The sequence below is a fragment of the Lacerta agilis genome, chromosome 14 (genome assembly GCF_009819535.1).
Source record: "Lacerta agilis isolate rLacAgi1 chromosome 14, rLacAgi1.pri, whole genome shotgun sequence".
NCBI classification, from domain to species: Eukaryota; Metazoa; Chordata; class Lepidosauria; order Squamata; family Lacertidae; genus Lacerta; species Lacerta agilis.
This window is the reverse complement of record NC_046325.1, coordinates 3,574,610-3,585,589: the sequence shown is the minus strand read 5'-3', so window position 1 is coordinate 3,585,589 and position 10,980 is coordinate 3,574,610.

Genomic DNA, 10,980 nt, shown 5'->3' with positions numbered 1-10,980 from the left:
TAAAGAGGAAATAAAAACGATTATTATGAATTAGGCATCGTTATGAATTAAAATGCCGTTACACATACCCGAGTCTCTGAGCGGGGAGGGACTCTGGCCCCATCTGCGCTACACATTTAAAAGGGTATTATACCACTTTAAATAGGCATGGTTCCCCCCCCCGAAGAATCCTGGGAATTGTAGTTTTTTTTAAAGGGTGCTGAGATCTCCCCTATGGGCTACCACTTCCAGAGTTTCCTAGGAGGAAAGATGGACCACTCTGGGAGTCGTAGCTCCGCGAGAGGGAGCAGGGATCTGGTAAGAATTCTCAGCGCCCATAAACTACAGCTCCCAGGATGCTTTGGGGGGGGGGACCATAACTGTTTAAATGATACTGCATGCCACACTCCAGTTCCCGAATGGTGAGTGATTCAGAAGTTTCAACGCTTCCTCGTGGTTGAGTTTCCTTGGAATGGACATCAGCAGAGACCGTGGTGTCTTTAAGATCTACGGTTTTATTTACACATCTCTGCAACCGCAGATCTTGCTCCTCCGTCAGTCACAAATTTGAACCCAGGGCTGAGCTGTGTTTCCAGCTCCCAGCCTGATTCCGGCTCTGATCACACCCCAAACTCTGACTATTGTTCCCTTACCTAAAAGCTAGGTGAGTGGGTCGGGGGAAAGGCCCACCCATTTCTTAAGAGAGCCCCATTGTCTAGTTCCAGCTCTTGAAACCAAACTCATTTTTGTGGGGATGTCAATGAGGCTACTTGAGCGGCCAGCTAAATCCATTTTCTTGCCAAGAAACTTTTCGGACTGGTTCTCTCTTAGATGCTGGGTTAGAACATATGTAAGAGCCTGCTGGATCAGGCCCACGGCCTCAATGAGAGACCCGCAAGCAGAATCCGAACACAAGAGCCCTCTCTCCTTCCTGCGGTTTCCAGCGCCTGGCACGGTGAAGCGATCCTTTCCCCCAACTGCGGAGGCCGAGCCATCGTTAGCCCTCTCCTCCGTCAATTTGCCCAATCCTCTTAGGCAAATCTTAGGTTGCCGGCGCTCCCTGCCTCCAGTGGCAGCGAGTTCCGCAGCTGACCTTGGAGCTCTCGGGCTGCAAGAATGGGAAGGGAACCCAGGGCATCATCCAGACTGACCCGTTCCCCACTGCTGTAAAAAAAAAATCTGGCCCCTTTTCCCTTACGGGGTACAGAAGAGCCCTTGTAGAGTCCTCCATCGGTAGGAGAATATAACAGATGCCAACCAGAGAAAATTGAGAAGCAAAGTCTTTATTGAACTGTTGCAACAGGGCCCTTCCACTCACAAAGGAGAACAAAGAAGGAAGCCAGAAAAAAGGGGTGTCCGCTCTTATATAGACATTTGAAATTGCCCCCGCTGGAGTTCAAGACCACCCCACCCCCAGAAGCATCATGCATACACAGAAAAGGGTGGTCTGCAACAGAAATCTGAGAACTTGGTTTATCCCCTACCTGCCAGCCTGCCAGGCTACCTGATAATGCCTTCTCTGATTGCCTTTCCTGGTATGTCCAGCCTTTCCTGGTATGGTAATCATTTTAATTCCTGAGACAATGGGAAGGTTCTCTCACCCCCTCCTTCCTTGCAGTGAAACAGTTTGTCAGATTGGGAGTCAAAAATGGTTTCAGGGCTTTTTTTCCTGTGCTGCTTCAGACATGTGGCCTTTTTGCTTGGGTTACAGGTAGGTAGCTGTGTTGCTCTGCCATAGTCAAAACAAAATAAAATAAAAAATTCCTTCCAGTAGCACCTTAGAGACCAACTAAGTTTGTTCTTGGTATGAGCTTTCGTGTGCATGCACACTTCTTCAGATACACTGAAACAGAAGTCACCAGATCCTTATATAGATATTTCTGTTTCAGTGTATCTGAAGAAGTGTGCATGCACACGAAAGCTCATACCAAGAACAAACTTAGTTGGTCTCTAAGGTGCTACTGGAAGGAATTTTTTTTTGTTTTTGTTTTGACTTTTTGCTTGGCACACTTATGGACATTTATTATATATAAAAGACCTTAATATTTTTATTACACCACAAAACCCACAACAGTATAACACAGGCAGTGCCTGCTTTGTCAGCAGCTGGTGTTCCCAGTAGGGCGTTCCTGCATGCACCAGTAGCCAAACACACACACACACACACACACACAAACTCAGCAGCGCCCAGCTGCAGCCCAGCTTTCTGCCCAACCGAAAGACTTCTGCTTTCTCCGAAAAAAAGAATGGTTAAGGGGACCCACCCTGGCTCCGTTTCCTGGCCTAACAAAGCCTCCCAGGGCAGCTGCATCCTGATGATGAATCTTGTTAACGGAGAAATCTGAGGGTTCCCTTGGACTAAAAAAAAAACAACAACCAAGGACACCAGCCAGGAATACCAGAGCAAAACAGCGCACCCAGTAGGCTTGGTCTTCATCGAAGACGGTCGCGACAGGTCTCCCACCTGCTCCGAGATGGAACAAGATGGAAGCCCTGCACAAAGGGAGACCCCAACTTTTATTCGTTCCTAATCCCCATGCTAGGACGCGGGTGGCGCTGTGGGTTAAACCACAGAGCCTAGGGCTTGCTGATCAGAAGGTCGGCGGTTCGAATCCCCGCGACGGGGTGAGCTCCCGCTGCTCGGTCCCTGCTGCTGCCAACCTAGCAGTTCGAAAGCATGTCAAAGTGCAAGTAGATAAATAGGTATCACTGCGGCAGGAAGGTAAACGGCGTTTCCATGCGCTGCTCTGGTTCGCCAGAAGCCGCTTAGTCATGCCGGCCACATGACCTGGAAGCTGTATGCCAGCTCCCTTGGCCAGTAAAGCGAGATGAGCACCACAACCCCAGAATCGTCCGCGACTGGACCGAACGGCCAGGAGTCCATTACCTTTAATCCCCATGTTACACCCCCAAAAAAACTACATCACTAATACATTATGGTTACATCATGAAAGGGGAGGTCTGGCGGGAGTGACCTGAGCATCCTGGACCCTGCCCCCTGCCGCCTCTTGCCCTCCACCAAACACCCATCAAGTGAAACAAAAGAGATATTTACATTTCCTCTGTTTCCCAGCCAAGTTAATCACACCCTTTTGTCTTCATCCAGGTTTGCTATTTCTGGAATGGCTACCTGTTCTCAGGTATCAGGATGCCGGGGATTATCACTCAGGCAGAGGAGCTGCTGGGTAGCTGAGCTCACGTGTCTATACGGATTTCTGAAGTTTTCCCAGTGAGCCGGGACATAGATGCATTTATCAGCGAATTGTTACATTTGGCATTGTGCAGCAGTGGCCCTTGGAACAGATAGGAAGAAATACGGATGAAGTGTTTTTTGGGGGGGGAATAAAAAAAGTCACAAAAGTGATTGTGCTGATTTTGATAGTGGGCTGCATGTGCATGATATCTGCTGGAGGGGCAACCCCCCCCCATCCCTATACATAAATTCCTGCAACAATCTGTACCGCCGCCTCGTGCGCCAAACAAACCCGATTTTCCTCCCTTGGGGGAGCTGCACATGGATGGATTGGGAGCTGCATTTGCAAGGCCCGAGTCTCATATCCGGAACATCCCTCTGCCCTTTTCCTTTCCAGAGGGTAGGCAGGGGGTTTCGAAGTCAGAATTTGCTCATCCTTCACAGGAAGGCGACTCCCCCCCCCCCCGTTGCCCTTTTTCAACTCAAAGGTGCAGGCATTAAGCAAACTTTTTTACTACGGATACCAGGAGTCTATCCTGTTTTGGTCGAGGTTTTCCTGGTGCTGGGTTCTCCCTCCACCAGGGACGGATGTGTGCATTACGTGTTTTCTCCCGGAGAGTCTCCGCACAGGGACAAATAAGGATTACAAACTTTACTCCGGAACGGCTGCGAAGTTCCGGAGGGGTTTTGCTAGGTTACCTTTTGGAGAGGCAGGTCTGGGGAGAGAGTTTCTGCAGGCAGAAAATTGTGGGTCAGGCTGGGGGTTTCTCCCAAGCAAGTCTCATGGAAACAGGCAGGAGGTCTGGGTAATCGATCGCCTGGCTTTTCTGTCTCCGACGTGGAAAGATCTTGACTTTGGTCTTGCCACGGCGCTGATCGCAGTCTTATAACCCCTACAAGAGATATGAAAAAGAAGAAAAAAACATTGCCTTTGGTGTTGGAAATGGTCGTTTTTGATACACAAATGTGTGCAGCACCACACTCCTTGGCAGCAAATTCCACTGTCAAACAGCTCTTACTGTCAGGAGGTTCTTCCTAATGTTTAGGTGGAATCTTCTTTCTTGTAGTTTGAATCCATTGCCCCGTGTCCGCTTCTCTGGAGCAGCAGAAAACAACCTTTCTCCCTCCTCTATATGACATCCTTTGATATATTTGAACATGGCTATCATATCCCCCCTTAACCTTCTCTTCTCCAGGCTAAACATACCCAGTTCCCTAAGCCGTTCCTCATAAGGCATCATTTCCAGGCCTTGGACCATTTTGGTTGCCCTCCTCTGGACACGTTCCAGCTTGTCAGTATCCTTCTTGAACTGTGGTGCCCAGAACCGTGGCAAGAAGCTGGGTCCCACACTCCCAGAAAAAAGCCCCGTGGAGCCCCAATCCGCCCCCCAGCACCCCACACCAGATGCCATTCAACTCTAGGTTCAGTCCTCTCTCCTGCGCCCCACACATTCTGCTCCCGACAGTCCTCCTATTGTTCCTGAACCCACCACACCCGGCTTGGGAGGAAAGTCGGCTGAGTCACTGGCTCAGAAGTGGCTCTTGGCTTTCCAAAAGGTGCTCCAGCCGGCTTGTGTGAGGGATTCGCACTCGAAGCACTATGACGCCCCTTTAAACAGCTGCAGCTCTTCTCCCCCCAGAGAATTCTGGGATATGTAGTTTGTTGAAGGTGCTGAGAGTTGATGGGATACCCCCGTATTCCTAGGGTTGGCATTTCCCCAAGAGTGAAAATCTGGACAAATCCTCCCGGATGTGAAATGACAAGCCCGATTCCTAGACATGTCCGGGAAAACCCAGGCATACAGCAGCCCTACTATTCGATCCAGGCCCGGATTTAGGTTTGATGAGGCCCTGAGCTACTGAAGGTAATGGGGCCCTTTATATGTCCAGCTGTCCTTTGTCAACAACAAATTGTCGTTTGTTTTTTCGTGCTGAATATATGCTACAGTATATGATAATTTTTGGACCTAATAGGTATCCAAAAGCCATTTGCACATGACAAAATATGTACTTTATCAAAGTAATTGTTGAACTTGAACACAATTAAGAAGTATATTAATAGTGAAATACAATTAAGAAGAAGTATATTCATAGTGAAATAATGATTATGCTCTAACTTAAAATGATTTTTTATGCATAACAAACGTCATAATGCAAACACATTGGCCTTTGGCAATAACAACAGTTCCTTTAGAAACACAATTTACAAAGTCTCATAATCTAGCCTATAGAAACTTGCTATAACGTGAAATAATAACAGCAAACGAGGCATATTTTAGGGAGCAGGCGAGCAGGAGGGGCCCATGACTTACATCCTAGGAGCCTACACAACAGGAAGCACCGTTGCTGTGTGTAGGTTTTGTTTTATTGGTTTTTTATCTTATATTTTGGAAATGTACATCCAGTTTTTTTCCCCTTTAAATTTTTTTGGGGCCCCCAAGAGAGTGGGGCCCTAAGCTATCGATTGTTTAGCTTATATGTAAATCCATCACCGATTCGACCCCACGGAGCAACAGCTCCCAGCATTCCCTGAGAGACGGGATCGATTGTTAAACCACTCTGGGAATTGTAGCTCTGGGCGGAGAACGGGTGCGTGCTCCTAACAAGTCCCGCCGCCCTTCACAAACCACATACCCCAGAGTTATTTTTGTGTGTGTGTGTGACTGTTCAGAGCAGCACCATAGTTTGCTTGAGTCTGAGGGAAATGGAGGGCTCTACTCACAACTTTTGGCACCCTCAACAAACTACAACTCCCAGAATTTCGGGTGCGGGGGGGGGAACCAAGACTGCTTATAAACTGGCATCAAAGTGCTTTAAAAGTATGGTGTGGACGCGGCCACAGGCTGCCTTGGGCTGCTGGGAGTTGTAGTTCGAGGGCACCCGGATGGCGAAGGCTGGATTAAGGCCTCGAATGGGGCCTCCTGGCCTTTTTGCCGCTACAGCACCGCTGTCTCTTGCTTCCACCCACGCGGCGCAGGAGGTCTGAGGCAAGGGAAGCAGCCGCTGACCCTTTTGTTCAGATTCCTCTCGGACGCCTGCAGTCACTTTTCCTGCTGGGGTATTTTTAGCGCCGCGCCGCACCAACCCACTTCCTGCGGAGAAAGGATTTGGAAGGGGGGGAGCGCGGAAAGGATGAGGTCCCGATCCGTTATCCTCCTAGCCTTGTGACACACAACGACAGCGCAGGCACCAAAATCACAACATTGGCACATCATTTTTAATATATATATATATATATATATATATATATATATATATATATATATCATTTTTATTAAACTCTCTGTTTCACAATTTGAAATATCCATTTAAACATCCTTAAAACATCAATGACTTCCCTTCTTCTCTTTCCGTGGTTCATTTTGCATAACCTAAATCCCTGCATATTTTATATAAACTAAACCATTCAGCATTCCGTTATTGCATCCATCAAAACTTATTTACACTGTTGAATTTATCTTAATGCTGCCAGTGTTTTCAAGTGTACACAGTTCCCCCCCACCTTATATTCAGTAAACGTTTTCCAGTCTTCTCTAAACATATGTACTTCTTGTCCTCATATTCTGTATTTTAAGTCCGCAAGCTGCGCATATTCCGTCAGTTTAAGTTGGCATTCTCCTTCGGTTGGGACCTTGCTTGTTTTCCATTTTGGGGCTAACGAAAGGCACAAATACAGGATGGGTGACACCTGGCTTGAGAGCAGTACATGTGAAAAGGATGTAGGAGTCTTGGTGGACCACAAACTTGACATGAGTCAACAGTGTGATGCAGCAGCTAAAAAAGCCAATGCAATTCTGGGCTGCATCAATAGGAGTATAGCATCTAGATCAAGGGAAGTAATAGTACCACTGTATTCCGCTCTGGTCAGACCTCACCTGGAGTACTGTGTCCTGTTCTGGGCACCACAGTTCAAGAAGGATACTGACAAGCTGGAACGTGTCCAGAGGAGGGCAACCAAAATGGTCAAAGGCCTGGAAACGATGCCTTATGAGGAACGGCTTAGGGAGCTGGGTATGTTTAGCCTGGAGAAGAGAAGGTTAAGGGGGGATATGATAGCCATGTTCAAATATATCAAAGGATGTCATCTAGAGGAGGGAGAAAGGTTGTTTTCTGCTGCTCCAGAGAAGCGGACACGGGGCAATGGATTCAAACTACAAGAAAGAAGATTCCACCTAAACATTAGGAAGAACTTCCTGACAGTGAGAGCTGTTCAACAGGGGGATTTGCTGCCAAGGAGTGTGGTGGAGTCTCCTTCTTTGGAGGTCTTTAAGCAGAGGCTTGACAGCCATCTGTCAGGAATGCTTTGATGGTGTTTCCTGCTTGGCAGGGGGTTGGACTGGATGGCCCTTGGGGTCTCTTCCAACTCTAGGATTCTAGGATTCTATGAAACATGGGCCGCAGTAGTGGCGTACATAACAGACAGCAGCTTGTTCACGGAGCCTGTGGCGTCCTTGGGATATATAGTTTTATTTATGCATGTGCGCAACCTGAGCAGAGGAGGGAGAGGCTCGTGGCATCGACACCCCGACAGATCTTGCTTCCCCATTTAGTTGCAAATTTGAACCCAGCACAGAGCAAGCAGGTTTCTGTGTCTCCACCTTTCAGCCTGTTTTCCGGCTTAGCTCACAACCCAAATTTTGCCTCTTGCTCCCATGCCTAGCAGGCAGCTGACGGGAAGGCCATTTAGTTGATGGCACAGAGCAACTTACAGTGGTACCTTGGTTCTCAAACTGAATCCGTTCCGGAAGTCCGTTCCAAAACCAAAGCGTTCCAAAACCCAAGGCGCTCTTTCCCATGGAAAGTAATGGGAAACGGATTAATTCCATGGAAAGTAATGCAAAACGGATTAATCCCATAGAAAGTACTGCAAAACGGATTAATCCGTTCCAGACTTTTAAAAACAACCCCTAAAACAGCAAATTTAACATGAATTTTACTCTCCAACGAGACCATGGATCCATGAAATGAAAGCAATAAACAATGTACTGCAGTAACATAATCAACCTGACAGTAGCTGAACTGGGTTCCACACAGTCACAAAAACAAAACTAAAAAGAGCCGCGAAAACAAAAAACAAATAGCAAATACAGACAGACCTCAGTGGAGCATATTGGGCTTCCGGAAAAAAGTTCACAAACCGGAACACTTACTTCCGGGTTTGCAGCGTTTGGGTTACAAGTCGTTTGAGTACCAAGGCGTTTGAGAACCAAGGGACCACTGTATTTTGGTTATGCTAATCGTGGCGCTTAACTGGTCAGCCAAAGAGCTCACCTAGACACAAGGATGGGACGCGGGTGGCGCTGTGGGTTAAACCACAGAACCTAGGGCTTGCCGATCAGAAGGTCAGTGGTTCGAATCCCCGCGACGGGGTGAGCTCCCATTGCTCGGTCCCTGCTCCTGCCAACCTAGCAGTTTGAAAGCACGTCAGAGTGCAAGTAGATAAGTGCATGACTAAGCCCAGTGGCGGAGGAAGCCTCTTCGCTGCGTGGGCAGCGGAGCGGAGGCACACCCCTGGGGGCGCTGACATCACGACGCATGTGTCGGCACTGCGCATGCCTGGAATTTCCAGGCATGCGTAGTGCATCCCTGCCGTTGTTGCTGCTCCCGCGACGAGTGGGCAAGTGAGCGGTGGGTTGTGGGGCTGCCCCGGCTGTACTGCTTTACGGACAGGGCAGCCCCACAAGCCGGTGAGCGAGTGGCTGTAAAGAGGCACGGACAGGGTGGCAGGCAGCGGGGCAGTGGCGGGATGGGCCGAGGAGTGTCACCCTCTTCCCCTGGAACCTGGGGCACCCCGCCCCCTACGCCCCACCCTTCCTACGCCACTGACTAAGCCGCTTCTGGTGAACCAGAGCAGCGCACGGAAACGCCATTTACCTTCCCGCCGGAGCGGTACCTATTTATCTGCTTGCACTTTGATGTGCTTTCGAACTGCTAGGTGGGCAGGAGCAGGGACCGAGCAACGGGAGCTCACCCCGTCGCGGGGATTCAAACCGCCGACCTTCCGATCGGCAAGCCCTAAGCTCTGTGGTTTAGACCACAGCGCCACCCGCGTCCCATAAGTATATTAATAGTGAAATACAATTAAGAAGAAGCATATTTTGGGGGCTCTAAGCTATAGCTTGTTCCACTGCTTTGAAATGATTCGCACCTTGACGTGACTTCTGTGTCTGGAAACCTTTTCTGCAAAAGGTGGTTTTCGTCCGCCTTGACGAAACCGCAACGGCCCTCCGTCCTTACACAGAGCGAGCGAGATGAACAGGAAGGGAAAGGGCCTGGTGCCAGGGTGACGACGGGCCGTTCTGCCCTGGGATGACTCACCGGCGGAGGAGGCGGTTCTGCTGGCTTGGAGAGAGGCCTGGGCACCTGTTTCCTGTGGCTGCGGGCCTCAAGGAAGGAGCTCGAGGCGTGTGTGCTTGTGTGTGTTTGGGCAAGGTCTCGTCGTCCCCCCCCCGCCCGACTTGCCTCAAACGTCCAGAGGAACTGGGCTCCAGCCAGGCTGATCTAGGAAGGAAGCCAACTGACCTCCTGGTACAGCGGCCGCTAAAAATGTGCCAGTGTGCTAGGTGCTGTACAGAACGTGACGCATGGATAGGGTTGCCGGGTCATGAGCATCCCAGACCCTGAGGTTTCAGGGGCCCAGTGCCGAGACCTGGGGGCTGCCAGGATGCTCTCAGCGGCTCCCGGCTGGTTGCCCAGGAAAGTATAAAGACAAGCGAAGAAGAAGAAGAAGAAGAAGAAGAAGAAGAAGAAGAAGAAGAAGGAGAAGAAGAGTTTGGATTTGATATTCCACTTTATCATTACCCGAAGGAGTCTCAAAGCGGCTAACATTCTCCTTTCCCTTCCACCCCCCACAACAAACACTCTGTGAGGTGAGTGGGGCCGAGAGACTTCAGAGAAGTGTGACTAGCCCAAGGTCACCCAGCAGCTGCATGTGGAGGAGAGGGGAAGTGAACCCGGTTCACCAGATTATGAGTCCACCGCTCTTAACCACTACACCACACTGGCTCTCCGAAGGTTTCTTACGCTGAGGCATAGGAAGGCGCTCAGGCAGCCGGAGCAGCAAACACATCATGCACCCGGGGGCGGGGAGTCGCTACATAGTGCGCATGCACAGCGTCGCTACGTAGAGGGCTGCTGGCAGCAGCGGCAAACCGCGAGCAAGCCGTGGAACGAGGCTTTTTACTGGGCGGCTTGGGAGCCGGCGGGGCCCCTCGCCTCCACCCGCAACCCGGGCAGCAAGAAGGAAGAAAAGCGCCAAGCAGGTGAGCAGGCAAACTGCGGAGCGAGGCTTTTTACCGGGTGACGGATCAACGGCACCCCCCCCCCCACCTCCCAAGCCTATAGCGAGCCTGGGGAAAGGGGGAGAACTTTGCTGTTTTGCCGGTGGCCCAGACGGGATGTCATGGCCGTCACTCGCTGTAGGCTTGGGAGTCGGGGGGGGGGTGCACCGAGTGTCCCCCCCCGGGTGGAACATGGGGCAGACCGCCCCCAACGCACCCCTTTGCTCCGCCCCTGTTCTTATGGTCCTTTTTTATTCAATATTTACAGAAAGAGGCTATAGGACCCAGCTTCTTGGATAATGGTGTTGTCCTGAGTGAATCTCTGCCATGACCACCCACTCCTTCATTCATCAGTTCTATGGGTGCGGCTATGTGCCCTCTGTCTTTGTGCTCTTTGCTCTCCTGGTTTCATTCACACACACACACACACACACACACACACACACACACACACATTTATATATATCAGATTGAATAATAACAAGTAATAATAATAATAAACTTTTATTTATATCCCGCCCTCCCCGG